The sequence below is a fragment of the Marmota monax genome, unplaced genomic scaffold (genome assembly GCF_021218885.2).
Source record: "Marmota monax isolate L192 unplaced genomic scaffold, Marmota_monax_Labrador192_F-V1.1 WCK01_AAM20220418_F8-fsc00124, whole genome shotgun sequence".
NCBI lineage: Eukaryota > Metazoa > Chordata > Mammalia > Rodentia > Sciuridae > Marmota > Marmota monax.
Window position 1 is genome coordinate 463,019 of NW_026692505.1, and position 22,428 is coordinate 485,446.

Here is a 22,428-nt window from a genome sequence, read left to right on the forward strand (position 1 = left end):
AGAATATAACATTCAATAAACAAACATCCTCTATTGAGTGAATCAGAAATACAGTCACATGGCCTTGTGATAACAGAGTAATAAGGAAAGCAGCACTTGCAGGCTGGCCAGTCATGGAGGCGAGTGCCTGTGATGCCAGCTACTCAGGGAGGCTGAGGCAGGAAGATCACAAGTTCAAGGTCAGTCTCAGCAACTTACCAAAACTCTCAGCAACTTAGTGAGACCCTGTCTCAAAATTAAAAATAAAATGGATGGTCGATGTAGCTCAGTGGTAAAGCACGCCTGAATTCATTGCCCAGTACTAGAAGAAAGAAAGAGAGAGAGAGAGAGAGAGAGAGAGAGAGAGAGAGAGAGAGAGAGAGAGAGAAAGTAATTCTAGGCATTCTTTACAAATTATAAGATATAATTTATAATTACAATGCTCTGTCTCTTGATTCAGGCATTTTAGAGGGCATCCACTTATATCTGAATATTTCCCTCCTCAACCCCTTACTACCATTGGTAAATTGCAGATCATGATACCAGCTTGTCTTAGAAAAAGAAATTCTAAGTATGTACAGAGAAACATAAGCCACATCTTGAAATAGGCACAATTTGTCTTTGGATGTTCACCTTCCTTTCTCCATCTTACTTACTTCTCTTCAAGAATTGCTGTTACCAGCAAAATCAAGCCCAGGGATTACCTAATGCTGATCCCCAAACAAGAGCAGAGCTGATTATTTCAGAACCACCTGACATTTTGGAAAATGCAGATTCGTGGAACTCAGCCCTGGATATTTTGAATTAGGAGATTTGGGTAGTGCCTAGGTAACTCTGTTTTTGAAGTTTCCTAGGGGGTTCTGATGTGCAGCCAGAAACCATCAGGTTTGGGAATCACTGACCTAATTTCAAAACACGAGTCAACTGGCTACATTTCACCTTTGACTGTAAAATTGACTGAAAAAAAATTTTTTTTAATCTCATCTGAAACCAATGAGTCATTATGAGAACCTCTGATTTCCTTTACCTGAATTTAAGTTTAGAATTCTCCTTGGCCCAAGCACTTCACCTTTCGACCTGGCTTGCCCAGGTCAAAAAGCCAAGGGATGTCGGTCCAAGCTTCAGGAGGTGAATTTCTTCCTCACTTTAATCCTGCGATCACTTGTAGTCCTGATTATCTCTGTCAAGGCAATACCTTGGGGAAGCGGCTAACTCTGGAATTCATCAGCCCCCAGTTGCTGGGCTCTCATCTTACAGCATACCGTGGTGTGGTGTTGATGTCCCGTCCCATGACTTTGTCTCCCTCTGGCCTTCCTGAGGCAAAAATCAGGAAAGAAAAGGAAAGGCTCCAGATCATGTATTCCTTGGGTCTACCTTGATCTCACTGCTCTACAAATTAAGTTAGGCCTGGGTCAGCATGGCCCCCAGTACTCACACAGCCCTCTGATGTAACAGCCAACCACTTGAGCAGAAAATGCTAAGGATACATGGTTATCCAGCCAAACCTGAGGCTGGGACCACAACCCAGTCTGCAGAAGGGACTGGAACCAAGATGCTAGTCAGGCCTGCTTTCTTTCTGTCTGCTTCTTTCTTTGGTCTCTCTCTCTCTCTCTCTCTCTCTCTCTCTCTCTCTCTCTCTCTCTCTCTCTCTCTCCCTCCCTCCCTCCCTCCCTCTCTTTGAGCTACATCCTCAGCCCATTTCATTTTGAGAAAGGGTCTCACCAAGTTCCCTAGGGCCTGGCTAGGTTGCTAAGGCTGGCCTCAAACTTGCAATCCTCCTGCTTCAGCCTCCTGAGTTACTGGGATTACAAGCATGTGCCACCACACCTGGCTTTCAGCATCTCTCATAGGTAGAGATGAGCAGAGGGGAAGAGAAACTCCGTGAACTGTGAGAGGTAGCAAGGGAAGCAGATGGCATCGGTATTACCTTATTTCTGACAGTTTCAAGTCCTGCCCATCCTTGTGTCACCAAATGGTCTGAAGGAACTCAATTCATTGAAATATTTTATTTTTCTAATAACTATTATCACTAGTATTCTGTCAAACCCTCCTAGCCTATAGGATAGTGAGTGACCTTCACAATGTACAGGTCACTTATGACTCAGACCAGTCCCGTGTTTCCTATGGCTTTTGGAATATAATTCACATACCACATAATTCACCCATTTAAATGTTTTTTAGTTTTGTACAACCAATACTACAATCAAATTTTAAACATTTTCATCCTGAAATGAAACCTGGTACCCTTTCACAGTCACCCACACTCACCTACCTGCTTCCTCTCATATCTTCCAATATTAAGCAACCATTAGTTATTTTCTGCCTGTATGGATAGATCTACTCTGTAGATAAATGGGATGATGTAATATATGGTCTTTTGCAACTGGCTTCTTTCACATAGCATAATGTTTTAATTGTTAATCCCCATCATGTATCAGAACTTCATTTTCCTTTTTAAGACTGAGTTATATTCTGTTGTATGGCCATAATTCATTTTTCCCCATTCATCAGTTTCTGGACATTTGGGTTGTTTCCACTTTTTGCCTATTATGAATAATGCTGCTATGAAGATTTGTGTAGACATTTTTGTGTGGACATATATTTGCACTTCTCTTGAGTATATATAGCTAGGAGGAGAATGCTGGGCCATACTGTAACTCCATGTTTAACATTTTGAAGAGTCCCATTTAACTGAGTCCCATTTAAAATTCTAATCCCGTATCTTTTCCAAAACTCTTTCCTCCCAAAACAAACTACACTGGTGGCCCTGTGGTCTTGGAGTGAGAGAGGGAAATATCTAGTCTCAGCCTGGCTCCATTTACTGTTATTGGCTTCTGATAAGCTCCTGGCTGTCTGTACCACTGGCTTCCCTCCCTTCTGCATAACCCAGAGCCATACTGACTGTTGGTGTCTTGGTAGTTCCTAGGTTTCAGGTACCTGGGATGAGAGCTGTTCCCATTTTCTTCATCCCTAAGTATAACCCCATATCCCTTCACACTCCCAGGCATGGCAGATACAGTGAACTTCCTACCATGATAAAATTTGGGTAAAAAGTTAGTATTAATATATTTGTTAGGCGCTCTCAAACTTTAGGGGTATATGCATAGCACCCCCTTTTTCTCTCCAAGAATGAGAGGGGAAGAGGACAGTTTGCGTCTTCAAGCACCTAGAACCTTCTCCCTGTCACAAGAGTCCACTTATTTCCTTGTTAAAGGCCAGTGGAACTGTTTTTCCTCTCACATTCCCCCTCTCTTCTCTTGCCATCACTCCCTGCTCCACCCCTGCACCTGAAAGACTCAAGAAATCATGAAATTTGACTTACTGAAATTTGGCCTTTGTTAGCTCTGAAAACTTTTTCTTAACTAAGAACTATCTCCCTGGTTATTTCTTCACTTTCAATGACTTGGAGGTGGGGTGGAGCTGGGACAGGAAGAGTGCTTCATTAGTGCCTCATCTCACACCCTAACTTATTACACTTACAATAAACCTCCTTTTATTTTGAAGTTCTCTTCAATGAATAAGCCAAACCTACACTTCTGTCCTTCTGAAAGCAAGCATCTCAATTGCTCTGACCAGAACTCCCACTCACAAGCTTTCCTTCCTTTCCCTTGACAACAGGTTGCAAAGAGCTGGTGGATCCCAAGCCTTATGTGCTTCAAGAGACTGATCTACCTCCAGTTTCTGGGCTATGACACAAGAGAGGCCAATTTTCAGGCTGGCTCTCAAGTGAATTCCTCCTTCCTCCTCTCTTTATCCCCAGCTGCTTATGATCTTCTCCCAGTCATGAATCACTGGTCCCCGTTTTCAAGAGAGGACACTGACCTTTCATCACATTTCAGATTGAAATATCATCAGAACCTTGGTTCTTGACTTTGGAAAAGTTGCTGATGCTAGTTCTGAATAAACTGCTGACTTCTCAGCTCTTGCCTCTGCCTTACGTCTCATTTGCCCATTTTCCCCAAAATCTAAGTGCATTTCTTTCTTATCCTCGTCAGTCTGTGTCAGTTTGTCTGTGTATATCAGGCTCCACGCCCCCCACCCCATATATTCAGGTGAAAAGGGAAAGACTGGACTTACTATTTTTCAGGTTTAAACTCATTGACATTGATTTAGTGCTTATTGTGTGGCAGGCACTGTTCTAGGTGCTTCACTGAAACATATGCATCACATCACATTCCATGCATTGCATCCTTTGTATTGCACTGTGTTTAAAACAGATACTGAATTTAGAAAGAAAAACAATTGTTGTAGCATTTCTTCCTCCTGCTACAATACACTCAATAGGTACCAGACAGATATGCAGACAGATATGAGCAGAGGGAACGTGAAGTTAAAGGAGGTAATTCTATAGACTCGACCTTACTGCTCTAACACTCACATGCTTTCTTTTTTTTCTTTTTTTATTTGGTACTGGTGATTGAACCCAGAGTACTTACTCACTGAGCCACATCCCCAGTCTTTTTTTTTTTTGAGACAGAGTTTTTCTAAGTTTCTTAGGGCCTCAGTAAGTTACTAAGACTAGGTTTGAACTTGCGATCCTCCTGCCTCAACCTCCCAAGCCTCTAGGCATGCTTTCTTTCTTTCTTTTTTTTTTTTAATTGGTTGTTCAAAACAAAAGCAATTTACCAGTCCTGTGTGGTGGCACACACCTGTAATTGCAGCAACTCAAGAGGCTAAAGCAGTAGAATCGCAAGCCTCAACAACTTAACAAGACCCTCAGCAACTTAGCAAGACCCTGTCTCAAAAAATAAATAAATAAATAAATAAATAAAAACAAACAAGAACTGGGGGTGTGGTTCAGTGGTAGAGCACCTCTAGATTTGATCCCCAGTATCAGGGGAAAAAAAAGGCAATTTACATGAGACCACTCTGGTCCTGCCTGGTTCAAGTCAATAGGATATGCTATATTCCTCAGTAAACAACTTGTTATCTGTAGGAGAAATGTAGTCCAAAACATTCCTCCCTACTGATAAGAAGAGCACAAGTTACCCTGAAGGGGGCACTTTGGTGACTACACAGACCAGATTGCAGATTCATGGAGATAGGATAAATAGAGCAAAACCCCCCAACCATGAAATCTGTAAGAACAAGTTCCAACTACTGGTCAGCACAGTCCAAAGTGACCCAGAGTTGCCTGGATCTTTAGCATGTCATTATAATAGTAAAATCTCCTCTCCATGTGGCAAGACAATTCACAGTGGGGACCTGAAAGTCTGACACAATCCTACTATTAGTCAAAAGTCGAAAGGTGGACCTGAGCCAGTCTTTTGGGAAACGTCCTTGGGATCTTCCCCCAATAAAACAGGAGTATAGGAAGAGGGCTGCCCCTCACCTCTCTGAGAGGACCCATTCTCTTCTTTCTCCCTTGAGAGTGCCCCTCTTTTCCCTTTCTCTTTCTTTTCTAATAACCTCCTATCCACAACTAAAGGGCAATGCCTTGAAATTCTTCAGGCAAGGTGGCAAGCACTGGTGGTGGCAGACCCCCACTACCATTAGACTCCAGGGCATAGCTTGCTCTCTAACAGAGTGAGCCTGGTTAAGCTCTGTAATTTCTCCATGCCTCAACTTTCACTTCTATAAATGGAAGGGGCCTAGTAGTCTGGTTGCATACACCAATGAGATCATTATTATGCATATTAATAATATGATGTTTTTATGGTCTAAATCCTAATATTTGTATTACCAAGTATCAATGTAGTGTGAAGGTTCTGATTCTACACACAACATACAATAGCTATGCCTCTCAGTGACCTTCATTTATAAAGCGAACAAAGAAAAGAGCATATGTGTGTTTCTAATTTAAGAACTTAGCAAAGGACTTATGGATAGTTTACTAAGTAATTAAAATTAATTAGAAACACATAAACCCTTTGTGAGCTCTTAAAATGTTTTCTTAGCTTGTATTATTCAGTAATCTAACTATACTCTCCATTGCTGCTTTTTAAACATTATTTCTATGTAACTTGTGTTCCTGGGAAGCAATAAATGTAAGACAATTTTTAAAAGCAACTGCAAAATCACATACAAGGCCTCTACTCATAAGTGCCATCAACACTTAATATCTACCCCTCTGGTAGTTTTTTTAGGCATATAGATTTTCTGAGGCAGGCCAGTGTGCTGAGACATTAGTTTGAGTTTTGTTTGGCCCTGATATGAAAGTACCTGGGCTTTCCATTGCTCCGAGATGAATAGTTTCCTAAAACATAAGCATTTAGAAAAAGTGCTGCGTTGCCCAGAGGAATGACTATAGGTAAGATGGGCCCTTAGGAGGAAGTTTGAAGTAGAGGAAGAGGAGAGAGGGGTGTGTAGAGGGATCGGCACTCTGGTGGAGTGGGGTGTGGACGCCACAACTCTAAACTCTTAGAATCAGGGACTGTGTGTCTATTCTTCAGCCAGTCACTGCCGCTGGAAAAGGAGGGTGGGGATCTCCAATCAGGTCCACACATAAGCCCTGGGTGGAGTCCCCAAAGGAAGGACAGCTTCCCAGAACAGGGACCCCTTTCTTGTGGTTAAGGCAGCCATTCCCATTTACAGTCATTGCAGCAATGAAGAGTATAGTTATATTACTGAGTAATACAAGCTAAGGAAACATTTAAACCATTTTTCTTGCACAAGGGATGGAGTGAAAAGAGGATACAGAACAAAGAGGAGGGAAAAAAACGTTACTTTTTCAGAAGGAAAATAGAGGGTTTGCAAATATAATCAGTTTAGGTAAACTCATACTGGATTAGGGTGGGCAATTATCCGATGGCTGGTGTCCTTGTAAGAAGAGGAGAGGACATACAGAGATACACAGGGAAGAGGCTATGTGAAGAGAGAGGCAGAGATTGGAGTGATGCCCCTATGAAGTAAGGGACGTCAAGGACTGCCAAGTGAAGACTGCCAAGCACCACTTAGAGAGGAAGCCAGGAAGAGGCAGGGAAGCCTTCTTACCTAGATCCTTCAGAAGGAGCATGTGACACCTAGACCTCAGACTCCAGCTTCCAGAACTGTGAGAAAATAAGCATGTGATGTTTTAAGCTACCCAGTTTGTGATAATTTATTATAGTATCCCTAGGAAATGGATAAAAACAACAATACAAAGTTCCTGGCACATGGTTGGGACCTGCTGGTGTTCTTTTTCCCCTCCCTTTCCCCTATTCCTGGTGGAGAAACTGATATACCAGTTTCATCAGGGACACAGCTCAAGGCCATCTGCTTGCAGAGAAGCAATACTGAAAGCAAAACTAACCTTGTCCCTAGTCTGGGCTCCCATCAGTTAGTTCCCCAGAACCTGTTCTGGTTTTAATTACCCTCATATTACAGGAAAGCAGAGCAGGGCTGACGTGATTGATTGCATCTTTTCTTGCTTACTATGTTAACCCCAAATTTTTACAGATCTTTATTACACCTCCTATATCCCAGCAAAAGAGGATCCTGGGCTGATGCTACTTCTTGCTGATTGCTTTGGTTTTGGTTTTGTCTACTCTGCTTGTTGGTTTCTTTAATAGAAATCTGATGCCGATAGCAACTGTATGTTGCTTTTCTTTTGTGTCTTTTCCTGAGGAGCTGTACACAGTGTCTATGTGAGTACTGAGTGGGTTGAGGTTTTCTTGTACTTTCTGAGTTTGTGTTGTAGACTATAGTGAGGCTGCTGTGGCAGAGGAGGTGTGGGCATATCTTTGCTCTCCATTGTTAGAGGCAGGAGGAATTCTGCCTCAGAAATTATGCTCAGGGGTATAAACAAGCAAATTTCCTTCTGTTCCCCAAACAGTAGGATTTCTCTCACTTGCCCCAATGCTTATTATTCTTGTTGAACAGTTTTTTTGAGGTACAATATTTTCTATACCGAAAATGTGCACTCTAGAAAAATTTATTCCTGATATATCTCTCAAATTAGAGGTTTTGAAGGGTTAATGGTTAAGAATTTAAAAATGTTTTTCTACAACTGACATCTGTTTGTGATGATCCTTTTGGCAGACAGGCCATTCTCTAGGCTGGCCTGTGTTTATAAGCAATGCTCTAAGAGTAAGCTGTTAGGAAACAAAACAAAACATAGAAACTATTATTTCACTAACTTATAGAGGTAACTACTATACAACAAAAGCATGATTTGGGGCCAACTTAAAGACTTATTTTTTTCATATAAAAATTAAAGATAATTTTAACTCTTGTTATTCTGGATTTACATAGTAGAAGAGTGAAATAATAAATTCACATGGGAGGGGGTGGAGGTGAAGAAGTGAAACTTGATTACTTACTAATCAGTACGTCTAGCCCTGAAATTCTATGGCTCTGTGGAAGGGAATCACAGGCACAAATTGCCAAAATGCAGAGTAAAATCATTCAGTGTGAGCCATAATCAGATAGTTTTATCAGTGTTACTGGCATCTAAGTTAAGGGAACCTATCTAGATCTTGGTTGGCTGGATTCAGCCACCTCATAAGAAGTAAGCAAATAACATAAAAAGAAAAAGCAAATTTTATGCAACTTAATCAAACTTGAGAGAAATACCTAGATTCCTTCTTTTCTGGTCCTACAGAAGCAGTTACAATTTATAGAAACAAAAGCCAGGTAAAGTAAGTATGTAGATCTAGCTGTGCCGTGCCAGGCAGAGAACATGTCACTGGTGCCCAGGAGGGCCAGGGGACAGTACATATTCTCAGCATGAAGAAGTTCAGAGCTCTCTGTTTCATCAGAAGTCAAATACTGATTGACCTGTATGTCCTCCAAGTTCTCTTACAACGTGTAATCCCACAAATGGATGAACAACATTGCTCTGGCCACTCTGGCCACAGGAATCTGGTCTGCGTGCCTTCCTTACTTGGCTTCCCACACATCAGCAGGCTCTTCCTGGCCTGCTGCTTCCAGATGTCTTCTCCCCAAGTTCCAATGAACTGGAGCTCCTCAAAGACAAGGACCACACTTTTAAGATTTTCTGAGTTCCAACTACCTGGCCCATAGCAATACATAGTCATTGGGAACTTGTTGAATTGCTGCAATAATTTATTTGGTCTAACAGCAAGCGAATTACCAAAATAAAATGTTTGTTTAATATACACATCAACATAAAAATATTCAATGTTTGATGTTGATGTTAAAAGGAGATGGTGGAAATGTCCTCAGAGATAGTATTATAGGTCATGTTTTACAATGCATTAAACACTGACCCACAGATTTTGTGTCATTTTTATTCCACATGCCAATGTCAAAATATACCATGTGCCTTGATTGTACCATGCTAGGATTACTCTGTAATAAAGCAATTGCAATCTCATCTCCTAAATTATCTCCCAGAATCTAGACCTACATTTTATTTGAATGCTTTGCATTATCCATGACTCACATCCAACTCATTGCCTTCTTTCTAAAACCAACTCCTCATTTTATATTTCTTTCCCCTACCTTCCAAGGCTCCAATATTGTCTCCATAGTCTTACCTTAAAACCAGTCTCTGTTTTTTGTTTTTTTGTTTTTTTCATATTTTGTATTCGTTCTTTTTAGTCATACATGACAGTAGAATGTATTTTGACATATCATACATACATGGAGTAAAACTTCCCATTCTTATGAAAATCACAGTCTCTCTCATATGACTGATTAGTTGCCAGTTGTCCTACCGGTTGTCTTATAATACATTTTTCTTTCCTTTCCTTTGCTTTGCTTTTCTGACTCAGTGTCAAGGCTTGGTTATCAAACATGTGGATGAATACAGTGACCTCCTAATTGAGTGCATGGTTTCAGTTCCATCCCCACCCCCCAAAATCTTAAAGGTTTGCTCCTTTTTATTTTGGAAAAAAAAATAATCATATTTAATCTTTTCCAAACACTTCTTTGGTATTGTAACTCCATTTTTGAGTGACTGTCACTCTCTCTCCATTGGAGGTTGTGCCTGGCATTAATCCCTTGACATTCTCATCTCGACCTAAATTTCATTGTCCCCTCAACTCACCTGTGCATTTGCATCTGCAGTGACCACTGAAGTAACTTTAACTCCAAATCTCACAAGTGTTTCCAGGGCCAGTTCAAATTCCACCCCTCTGGGAAGTCTCTCTTCCTCTAGACAGCTTCCAGGATTTTTGTACTTCTATCACTCTTTTTACACCAGTTCTAGTAAGAATTGTATTCTTCATGTTTGCAAGGTTTAACCTTCTAACTGTTATGATATCTTCTAGGGCAGGGACTCTTTCTTAGATGAAACTCTCTGTAAATTCTCCACAATCTAATATTAAGGCTTGCAAAAACTGGAAGCTCAGTGTTTATTGACTAAAAAAATTAAGATGCAATTTGAACATAAAAGTGTACCACGAAAGGTAGTCTATCTATTCCACAGGTGGTTTAAAGATCAAATAATTACACATACATCTATGAGAGGAGAGCACAGGCTCTAACAAAGAACTCCTAAAAACTTAAATGCTTATAGGGACTGGCAGGTAACAAAAAATATTTGAATAGAGCTAGGTATAATACAATGAGGAGTGGTAGAATCTGGGATCCATTCTGCATTACTTGCCTAAAGGCATTCAAGATCAAATTATTTTAAAACATGCTGTGCAATTTATGCCTTAAACACTTGACTTCGAAAACAGTGGTCAGTTCAGTTTGGTGTGTATTTACATAAATCTCCATTAATACCCAAGGCTGTACTGGACACTTATGGGGAGGGAGGAGCCAAATGAGATAAGCCTGGCAATATTCAGTAAAGAATGAAGCATTAAGCAAACATGATCTGATCACTTCTCCTGTTGACTAATGCCAAGTGAAATACGATCCTTTATGCTGGCTATCATTAATCAAAGGAATGCTTTGCTAGGATTCTTGAGATTCTTGAGAAGAAGAAAATAAAGAATTCACACTTTCTACTGCAGCACAACAAATTTCATTGGAAATAGATTTCAGCAGACAGTAGAGAGAACACAAAGCAAGGCCTACCGAAAGCAAGAAGTGAAACTGCCAGCACCTACTATGATTTTGATACTTTGCAAATTGGGCTTGAAAAAGTTTTTCTCAGGTTCTGTTTACAAACCTCTTATCAGAATGTACCAAAGTTTTCTGGAATTCTCTGGAAAGATAAAAATTCCCAATGCAATTAAATAAAGTGATATTAGTATTTCTTGGATAGAAATAGGCAAAATAACAGCTAAAATTCTACTAGGGAGAAAGTTGAATATAAACCAATAAATATAAAGTAGATTTAAAAAAATGCCCTGGAAGTACAATGGTTTAGCAAATATTTGCTTAGGAGAATCAGAGTAGGTTTAATGAAGGAGGTGGGGCCTTGTGAGTCTTAAAACCAAGTAGTCTTTTTCCTTAGGTAAGATCTTAATGTGGCCAGTGAAAAACAGTGGTCGGTCGTATAGGATTAGTGTAATTTTTAGATCAAAGATCACTGGTCACCCTCCTTTATAATTAATAATAACAATGAATGTGAAGAATGCTTTGCTGTTTACCAAGTATTGTCCAAGGATCCACAAGAATTTCTGTTCCATATCTATGGTTTAGCTGAGAGACCGAGATGTTGGACAACTTTTTGATTTACAGTCTCTACCCCCACCCCCATACAGTTAAGATGAAAATGGACAGCCAAACAGGAAGGGACAGTAAGAGACTTATGTATAAAACACAAGGGAATTTTAGAATGGAAGACCTAGGAGGTGGAGTGGTTGTTTGAATTTGTTTGTTTTGTCTCCTGGAGAAGTACCATCACAGTGTTCATGCAGCTGAAGGAGTGCATGCTCTGCAAATTATGTGATGAAGTCATCAATTTTGACCATGTATCCGATAAGTTTTCTAAAGAAACTCTTTCAGGCATTGCCTGCCTAGGTATTAAAGAGTTCATGCTTCCATAACTTTTTAATTTTATTTTTGCTTCCCTAACTTTAAAGGCTCTAAAAAACTACTCTTTCAGAAATCATGGCTCCCATAAGGAAACTGGAAACCCTGGACAATCTGGAAAGATTTTATCTAGATGAGATAAGGTTTTATCCAGATTTTATCCAGATTGGCCAGGGTTTTAAGAGAGTTTGGTAGGGGGCTTGAGAAACCTGAGGAAACATTCTGTAACAGGGATTAGAGAGGCTGACTTTGCAAAAACAGTGTCTCTTTATTTAGGCCTACAGCTGCCCAATGAATTACTGAAAACAGGATAAAGCTTGAACTCTCTGCCTTCATTTTGTATTTCTCCTTTATGACCTTAAACTTTGTGACCTGCTTAGCTCTGCATGTAGGCATGTTGATCATTTAAGGAGTGTTCACCTAAACTGTTAGTACAAGGTTTATTAGCCCTAAATTTACTTTGTCTGTCTTCCTTCAAGACTGAGACAAGATTTTCAGGAATATTCTACTGTCAGCTTTTACATCAGACCCCTGTAGTGCTACCTTGAGTCTTCAGTGGTTGTCTGACACCTTCTAGAAAATCCTCATGATGAACTTCCCCCTCAAGCAGGAGCAGTCAATTCATAGGAATTCAATTACCCCTTTCAGAATCACAGGTCTCATAGATCATCCTGAGTAGCAAGTGCAAATTGCCTCCTTAAGAAACAAGAACTTTTCCATGTCATCAGCAAATAGTGATAGTTCTTCTTTTTCTATTTGTATCTCTTTAATTTCTTTTGTCTGTCTAATTGCTCTGACTAGAGTTTCAAGGACTATGTTGAATAGAAGTGGTGAAAGAGGGCATCCCTGACTTGTTCCAGTTTTTAGAAAGAATGCTCCCAATTTTTCCCTATTTACAATGATGTTGGCCTTGGACTTAGCATAGATAGCTTTTACAATGTTCAGGTATGTTCTTGTTATTCCTAGTTTTTCTAGTGTTTTGAACATGAAGAGGTGTTGTATTTTGTCATATGCTTTCTCTGCATCTATTGAGATGGTCATATGACTCTTGACTTTAAGTCTATTAATGTGATGAATTATGTTTATTGATTTCCGTATATTGAACCAATCTTGCATCCCTGGAATGAACCCCACTTGATCACGGTGCACTATCTCTTTAACATGTTTTTGTATGCGATTTGACAGAATTTTGTTGAGATTTTTTGCATCTATGTTCATCAGGGATATTATTCTGAAGTTTTCTTTTCTTGATGCATCTTTGTCTGATTTTGGTATCAGGGTGATACTAACCCCATAGAATGAGTTTGGCATGGTTCCCCCTTTCCTATTTCATGGAATAATTTTTTTTTTAATTTTTTATTGTGGGTTGTTCAAAACATTACAAATTTCTTTTTTTTTTTTTTTTTTTTAATTTTTTATTGTGGGTTGTTCAAAACATTACAAATTTCTTGACATATCATATTCCACACTTTGATTCAAGTGGGTTATGAACTCCCACCTTCACCCCATACACAGATTGCAGAATCACATCAGTTACACATCCATTGATTTACAAATTGCCATACTAGTGTCTGTTGTGCTCCGCTGCCTTTCCCATCCTCCACCCTCCCCCCTCCCCACCTCTCCCCTCCCCTCCCCTCCTCTCTCTCTACCCCCTCCACTGTATAACCCTGAGGGTCTCCTTCCATTACCATGCAATTTCCCTTCTCTCTCCCTTTCCCTCCCACCTCTCATCCCTGTTAAATGTTAATCTTCTTCTCCTGCTCTTCGTCCCTACTCTGTTCTTAGTTACTCTCCTTATATCAAAGAAGACATTTGACATTTGTTTTCTAGGGATTGGCTAGCTTCACTTAGCATAATCTGCTCTAATGCCATCCATTTCCCTGTAAATTCTATGATTTTGTCATTTTTTAATGCAGAGTAATACTCCATTGTGTATAAATGCCACATTTTTTTTATCCATTCGTCTATTGAAGGGCATCTAGGTTGGTTCCACAGTCTTGCTATTGTGAACTGTGCTGCTATGAACATCGATGTAGCAGTGTCCCTGTAGCATGCTCTTTTTAGGTCTTTAGGGAATAGACCGAGAAGGGGAATAGCTGGGTCAAATGGTGGCTCCATTCCCAGCTTTCCAAGAAATCTCCATACTGCTTTCCAAATTGGCTGCACCAATCTGCAGTCCCACCAGCAATGTACAAGTGTACCCTTTTCCCCACATCCTCGCCAGCACTTGTTGTTGTTTGACTTCATAATGGCTGCCAATCTTACTGGAGTGAGATGGTATCTTAGGGTGGTTTTGATTTGCATTTCTCTGACAGCTAGAGATGGTGAGCATTTTTTCATGTACTTGTTGATTGACTGTATGTCCTCCTCTGAGAAGTGTCTGTTCAGGTCCTTGGCCCATTTGTTGATTGGGTTGTTTGTTCTCTTATTGTCTAATTTTTTGAGTTCTTTGTATACTCTGGATATTAGGGCTCTATCTGAAGTGTGAGGAGTAAAGATTTGTTCCCAGGGTGTAGGCTCCCTATTTACCTCTCTTATTGTTTCTTTTGCTGAGAAAAAACTTTTTAGTTTGAGTAAGTCCCATTTGTTGATTCTAGTTATTAACTTTTGTGCTATGGGTGTCCTATTGAGGAATTTGGAGCCCGACCCCACCGACTGTAGATCGTAGCCAACTTTTTCTTCTATCAGACGGCGCGTCTCTGATTTGATATCAAGTTCCTTGATCCATTTTGAATTCACTTTTGTGCATGGCGAGAGAAAGGGATTCAGTTTCATTTTGTTGCATATGGATTTCCAGTTTTCCCAGCACCATTTGTTGAAGATGCTATCCTTCCTCCATTGCATGCTTTTAGCCCCTTTGTCAAATATAAGATAGTTGTAGTTTTGTGGATCGGTTTCTGTGTCCTCTATTCTGTACCATTGGTCCACCCGCCTGTTTTGGTACCAGTACCATGCTGTTTTTGTTACTATTGCTCTGTAGTATAGTTTGAAGTCTGGTATCGCTATACTTCCTGATTCACACTTCCTGCTTAGCATTGTTTTTGCTATTCTGGGTCTTTTATTTTTCCATATGAATTTCATGATTGCTTTCTCTATTTCTACAAGAAATGCCGTTGGGATTTTGATTGGCATTGCATTAAACCTATAGAGAACTTTTGGTAATATCGCCATTTTGATGATGTTAGTTCTGCCTATCCATGAACAGGGTATATTTTTCCATCTTCTAAGATCTTCTTCTATTTCTCTCTTTAGGGTTCTGTAGTTCTCATTGTATAAGTCTTTCACCTCTTTTGTTAGGTTGATTCCCAAGTATTTTATTTTTTTTGAAGATATTGTGAATGGAGTGGTTGTCCTCATTTCCATTTCAGAGGATTTGTCGCTGATATACAGGAATGCCTTTGATTTATGCGTGTTGATTTTATATCCTGCCACTTTGCTGAATTCATTTATTAGCTCTAATAGTTTCTTTGTAGAGCCTTTTGGGTCTGCTAGGTATAGAATCATATCATCTGCAAATAGTGATAATTTAAGTTCTTCTTTTCCTATTTTTATGCCTTTAATTTCTTTCGTCTGTCTAATTGCTCTGGCCAGTGTTTCGAGAACTATGTTGAACAGAAGTGGAGAGAGAGGGCATCCCTGTCTTGTTCCAGACTTTAGAGGGAATGCCTTCAGTTTTTCTCCATTCAGAATGATGCTACCCTGAGGCTTAGCATAGATTGCTTTTACAATATTGAGGTATGTTCCTGTTATCCCTAGTTTTTCTAGAGTTTTGAACATAAAGGGATGCTGTACTTTCTCGAATGCTTTTTCCGCATCTATGGAGATGATCATATGGTTCTTATTTTTAAGTCTATTGATGTGGTGAATAACATTTATTGATTTCCGTATATTGAACCAGCCTTGCATCCCAGGGATGAATCCTACTTGATCATGGTGTACAATTTTTTTGATATGTTTTTGTATCCGATTCGCCAGAATTTTATTGAGGATTTTTGCATCTATGTTCATTAGAGATATTGGTCTGTAGTTTTCTTTCTTTGAAGTGTCTTTGTCTGGTTTAGGTATCAGGGTGATGTTGGCCTCATAGAATGAATTTGGAAGTTCTCCCTCCTTTTCTATTTCCTGAAGTAGCTTGAAAAGTATTGGTATTAGTTCTTCTTTAAAGGTTTTGTAAAATTCTGCTGTATACCCATCCGGACCTGGGCTTTTCTAAGTTGGTAGTCTTTTTATGGTTTCTTCTATTTCCTCAAATGATATTGGTCTGTTTAGGTTTTCTATATCCTCCTGACTCAATCTGGGCAGATCATATGACTTAAGAAATTTATTGATGCCTTCACTATCTTCTAATTTATTGGAGTATAAGGATTCAAAATAGTTTTTGATTATCTTCTGTATTTCTGAAGTGTCTGTTGTGATATTGCCTTTTTCATCCCGTATGCTAGTAATTTGAGTTCTCTCTCTTCTTCTCTTCGCTAACATCGCTAAGGGTCTGTCGATTTTGTTTATTTTTTCAAAGAACCAACTTTTAGTTTTGTCAATTTTTTCAATTGTTTCTTTTGTTTCGATTTCATTAATTTCAGCTCTGATTTTAATTATTTCTTGCCTTCTACTTCTTTTGCTGTTGTTTTGCTCTTCTTTTTCAAGGATTTTGAGATGAAGTATGAGATCATTTATTTGTTGGTTTTTTCTTTTTTTAAGGAATGAACTCCAAGCAATGAATTTTCCTCTTAAAACTGCTTTCAATGTGTCCCATAGATTCCGATATGTTGTGTCTGTGTTTTCATTTATCTCTAAGAATTTTTTAATTTCCTCCTTGATGTCTTCTATAACCCATTGATCATTCAGTAACCTATTGTTCATTCTCCAAGTGATGTATGCTTTTTCCTTCCTTCTTTTATCGTTGATTTTCAGTTTCATTCCATTATGATCAGATAAGATGCATGGTATTATCTCTACTCCTTTATATTGTCTAAGAGTTGCCCTGTGACATAATATATGATCTATTTTTGAGAAGGATCCATGTGCTGCTGAGAAAAAAGTGTAACTGCTTGATGTTGGGTGGTATACTCTATATATGTCAATTAGGTCTAGGTTATTAATAGTGTTATTGAGTTCTATAGTTTCCTTATTCAACTTTTGTTTGGAAGATCTGTCCAGTGGCGAGAGAGGTGTGTTGAAGTCTCCCATGATTATGGTGTGGTGGTCTATTAGACTCTTGAACTTGAGAAGAGTTTGTTTGACGAACATAGCTGCACCATTGTTTGGGGCATAAATATTTATGATTGTTATGTCTTGTTGGTGTATGGTTCCCTTAAGCAGTATGTAGTGTCCCTCTTTATCTCTTTTGATTAACTTTGGCTTGAAATATATTTTATTTGATATGAGTATGGACACGCCTGCTTGTTTCCGAAGTCCATATGAGTGATATGATTTTTCCCAACCTTTCACCTTCAGCCTATGTATGTCTTTTCCTACCAAATGCGTCTCCTGTAGGCAGCATATTGTTGGGTCTTGTTTTGTGATCCATTCTACTAGCCTGTGTCTCTTAATTGGTGAGTTTAAGCCATTAACATTTAGGGTTATTATTGAGATATGGGTTGTTCTTCCAGCCATATTTGTTTATTTCTGTTACTAAACATGGTTTGTTTTCCTCTTTGATTATCCCCCCCCCTTTACTGTCCTACCTCCCACTGTTGGTTTTCATTGTTATTTTCCATTTCCTCTTCCTGTAATGTTTTGCCGAGGATGTTTTGAAGAGATGGTTTTCTAGCTGCATATTCTTTTAACTTTTGTTTATTGTGGAAGGTTTTAATTTCATCCTCCATCCTGAAGCTTAATTTCGCTGGATACACAATTCTTGGTTGGAACCCATTTTCTTTCAGTGTTTGAAATATGTTATTCCAGGATCTTCCAGCTTTCAGAGTCTGTGTTGAAAGATCAGCTGTTATCCTGATTGGCTTACCCCTAAATGTAATCTGCTTCCTTTCTCTTGTAGCTTTTAAAATTCTCTCCTTATTCTGTATGTTGGGCATCTTCATTATAATGTGTCTAGGTGTGGATCTCTTATGATTTTGCACATTCGGCGTCCTGTAGGCTTCTAGGATTTGGGATTCTGTCTCATTCTTCAAGTCTGGGAAGTTTTCTCGTATTATTTCATTGAATAGACTGCTCATTCCTTTGGTTTGGAGCTCTGTACCTTCCTGTATCCCAATGACTCTTAAGTTTGGTCTCTTAATGTTATCCCATATTTCTTGGATGTTCTGCTCATGGTTTCTTAACAGTCTTGCTGAGCTGTCTATGTTCTTTTCCAGTTGAAATACTTTGTCTTCATTGTCTGATGTTCTATCTTCTAAGTGTTCTACTCTGCTGGTAGTATTCTCCATTGAGTTTTTAAGTTGGTTTATTGCTTCCTGCATTTCTAGGATTTCTGATTGCTTGTTTTTTATAACCTCTATCTCCCTGTATAGTTGATCCTTTGCTTCCTGGATTTGTTTGCGTAATTCGTTGTCGAAGTGATCTTTCATTGTCTGATTTTGCTGTTTAATGTCTTCCTTGATACTCCAGATCATCTGAAGCATGTATATCCTGAATTCTTTATCTGACATTCCATCTGCTGCAGCTGTTACCTCTTCTAAAGTTGCGTTGACCTGCATTGCTTGTGGTCCTTTCTTTCCTTGTCTTTTCATACTGCTTGCGTGTCTTTCCTGCAGGTGTGGGCGGCGGCTCTGCTCTCTCCTTATTCCAATTTGGCTGTCGTGGCTACCACGCCCGCAGGTCACTGGGCCTGTTCTGGGAGCTGGCGGCGGCTCTGTTCTGCCCCTACTCCAATTGGGGTGACGAGTGTATCACACCGGCAGGCCACCGGGCCTGATCCGCCGGTCGGTTGCAGGTTTGCCTACCCTGCAGGCGCAGGCGGCAGCTCTACTCTGCCCCTACTCCAAATGGGGTGGCGTGTCTGTCGTACCGGCAGGCCACTGGGCCTGTCCCGCTGGTCGGTCGCAGATCTGCCCACCTTTCGGGCACGGGTGGAGGCTCTGCTCTGCCCCTACTCCAATTGGGGTGTCGTGACTACCCCGCCTGCAGGACACTGGGCCTGTTCCTGGCACGGGAGGCGACTCTGCTCTGTCACTACTCCAATTAGGGTGGTGTTTGTACCACGCCGGCAGGCTCCTGGGCCTGATCCGCCGGTCTGTTGTAGGTCTGCCTACCTTGGAGGCACGGGCGGCGCATCTGCCCTGCCCCTCCTACCACACCTGCGGACCCCTGGGCCTGATCTTCAGGTTGATCACTGGTCTGCTCACCCTGCGGGCAAGGGTGGCGGTTCCGCTCCGCCCCCACTCCAATTGGGGTCATGTGACCACCACACCGGCAGGGCCTGATCCGGGCGTGGGAGAAGGATCTGCTCTGCCCCTACTCCAGTTGGGGTGACGTGTGTACCACACTGGCAGGCCACTGGGCCTGACCCACCAGGCTGTCACAGGTCGGTTTACCTTGCAAGCGCGAAGGGCGGCTCTGCCCTGCCCCTCCTACCACACCCATGTACCACTGGGTCGCGGGTCTGCCCACCTGGCGGGTATGGGTGGCGGCTCCGCTCCGCCCCCTCTCCAATTGGGGTCACACGGTCACCACGCTGGCGAGCCGCTGGGCCTGCTCCGGGCGCTGGCGGCGGCCCGGCTCCTCCCCTCTGGCTCGAGGACAAATTGAGGAGACTCGGGTGACTGTGCCTCACCCCCCCTACCAGGAGACCAACTGCTTATGTCACCACTGGTATTGATGAAGATCTCTCCTCCGCCGCTTTCTGCTGACATCAGATCTCTGCCATGTTGGTATCCTATGCGAATGGCAGCATTTCGTTCCCCTTGCCGGGCAACCCAAGCAACGGGTGAGTCCTGACCAGCCCTCAGCAGGACCCGGACCGAGACGCAGTTTCCGCGGGCTCCTAGCCCCGGTCCAGGGAAGTTCCGGGAGCCGGAACTCGGCTGCTCCGTGCTCGGTGTCAGGTCCTATAAGTGTAAGCTCCAAGAAGCAGTCCCCGCGGGCTCAGTTCCGGGAGCCGGAATTCGGCTGCTTAGTGCTTGGTGTATGCTCTGATAGTAGCAGGGTCCAAGAAGCAGCCTCCGCAGGCTCCGCAGCCCTGAGCCAGGGCGGTTCCGGGACGATGGAATAATTTAAGGAGTATTGGTGTTTATTCTTCTTTGAAGCCTTTGTAGAACTCGGCTGAGAATACATACTTTAATAAGTTCAGCAAGGTAACAGGATATAAAATCAATACCTATAAATCAAATGTATTTCTATACATCAATGATGAATCCACTGCAAGAGAAATTAGGAAAACTACCCCATTCACAATAGCCTTAAAAAATAAAATAAAATACCAGGGAATCAATCAACAAAAGAGGTGAAAGACCTCTACAATGAAAACTACATAACACTAAAGAAAGAAATTGAAGAAGACCTTAGAAGATGGAAAGATCTCCCATGCTCTTGGAGAGGCAGAATTAATATTGTCAAAATGACCATACTATCAAAAGCATTATAAAAATTTAATGCAATTCCTGTTGAAATCCCCATGACATTCTTCACAGAACTAGTAAAAGCAATCATGTAATTCATTTGGAAAAATAAGAGACCCAGAATATCCAAAGCAATCCTTAGCAAGAAGAGTGAGGCAGGTGGCATCACAATACCAGACCTTAAACTATACTACACAGCAATAGTAACAAAAATGGAATGGTATTGACACTAAAACAGACATGTAGACAAATGGTACAGAATAAAAGACCCAGAGACAAACCCACATAAATATGGTTACCTTGTGCTAGACAAAGGTGCCAAAAACATACATTGGAGAAAAGATAGCCTGTTTAACAAATGGTGCTGGGAAAACTGGAAATCCATATTTAGCAAAATGAAATTAAACCTCTATCTCTCACATTGCACAAAAATCAATTCAAAGTGGATCAAATACTTTGGCACTAGAACAGAGACCCTGTACCTAATAGAAGAAAAAGTAGGCCCAAATCTTTATCATGTTAGCTTAGGAACTGACTTCCTTAACAAGACTCCTAAAGTGCAAGAAGTAAACTCAAGAAATAATAAATGGGATGTATTCAAAGTAAAAAGCTTCTTGTCAGCAAAGAAAACAATCAATAATGTGAAGAGAGAGCCTACAGAATGGGAGAAAATCTTTACCACACACACCTCAGATAGAGCATTAATCTCCAGGATATATAAAAAACTCAAAAAACAATACCAAAAAAAAAAAAAACCCCACAATAACCCAATCAATAAATTGGGCTAAGGAAATGAACAGAGACTTCACAGAAGAAAAAATACAATTGATCAACAAACATATGAAAAAATGTTCAACATCTCTAGCAATTAGAGAAAAACTACTCTAAGATTTCATCTCACTCCAGTCAGAATGGCAATTATCAAGAATACAAGCAACAATAAATGTTGGCAAGGGTGTGGGGAAAAAGGTACACTCATACATTGCTGGTGGGACTGCAAATTGGTGCAACCACTATGGAAAGCAGTATGGAGATTTCTAAAAAAAACTTGGACTGGAACAACCATTTAACCCAAGTATCCCACCCAAAGGACTTAAAATCAGTATACTATAGTGGCACAGCTACATTAATGTTTATAGCAGCTCAATTCACAATAAGTAAACAATGGAACCAATCTAGGTACCCTTGAACAGATGAATAGATAAAGAAAATGTGGCATATATACACAATGGAATATTCAGCCTTAATTAAGAATGAAATTATGGCATTTGCAGGTAAATGGGTGGAGCTGGAGAATATCATGCTAAGTGAAATAAGCCAGACCCAAAAAAACCAAAGGCCAAATGTTTTCTCTGATAAGTGAATACTGATCCATAATGGCGGGTGGGGGGCAGTAGGAAATAATGAAAGAACTTTGGATTGGGCAGAGGGGAGTGAGGGGAGCGGAGGGGGTTTAGAGGTGGGAAGGATGATGGAATGAAGTGGGCTTTATTACCCTACATACATTTATAACTACACTACTGATGTGACTCTGCACCCTGTTCAGCCAGAGGAATGAGAATTTATACTCCATTTGTGTGCAATGTGTCAAAATGCATTCTACCATCATGTATAACTACCTAGAAAGAACTTAAAAATTATTTTAAAAGAAGAGAAAAGGAGTCAAACAATAAATCCATTTCATAAATTAAAAAACAAAGAAAAAAAAACTTTTCCAAAGCCACCTAACAGAACCAAAACTGAAATAATTATCCACCAGACCACAGTTTTACCAAGCGTTCTTAATTATGCATATCTCTTGTTCCCTGCCCCAATTCTTCCTCTGCTTATACTTAAAGCTCCTGTCAGCACCCTGAAGACAGGGCTAAGGTGCCAGACCTTGCTTTGCCTTCCCAATATGAACATATTAATCAAAGTTTCTTCCCTTCTTTTCACCATTACCTTTTCTATTCAGTTTTGGGGACAAGTGGCCAGACCTGATTTGTTAGAATCCCCAGAGTCAGGCCTCTGGCCTAGGACTGGTGACAATGTTGCAAGTTATCTTCCTGTTGAAAGAGGATCACCATCCCTAAAATTCAACATTGACTGTTTTCTTAAGTTTGAAACCCTTGTTTCAACA

At 40.5% G+C, this 22,428-nt stretch overlaps 1 protein-coding gene across 2 annotated transcripts in view; it reads left to right on the forward strand.

The window, feature by feature from the left end:
• The first annotated feature begins 7,334 nt into the window (after positions 1 to 7,334).
• Positions 7,335 to 22,428, forward strand: part of Pdcd1lg2 (programmed cell death 1 ligand 2) — a 79,859-nt gene continuing 64,765 nt past the window's right edge. The window contains exon 1 of one of the 2 annotated variants that reach the window (XM_058579695.1): positions 7,335 to 7,544. The gene's annotated coding sequence lies outside the window, so the exon portion shown is untranslated. The remainder of the gene's footprint in view (positions 7,545 to 22,428) is intronic. The other variant, XM_046445853.2, reaches the window with a different exon arrangement.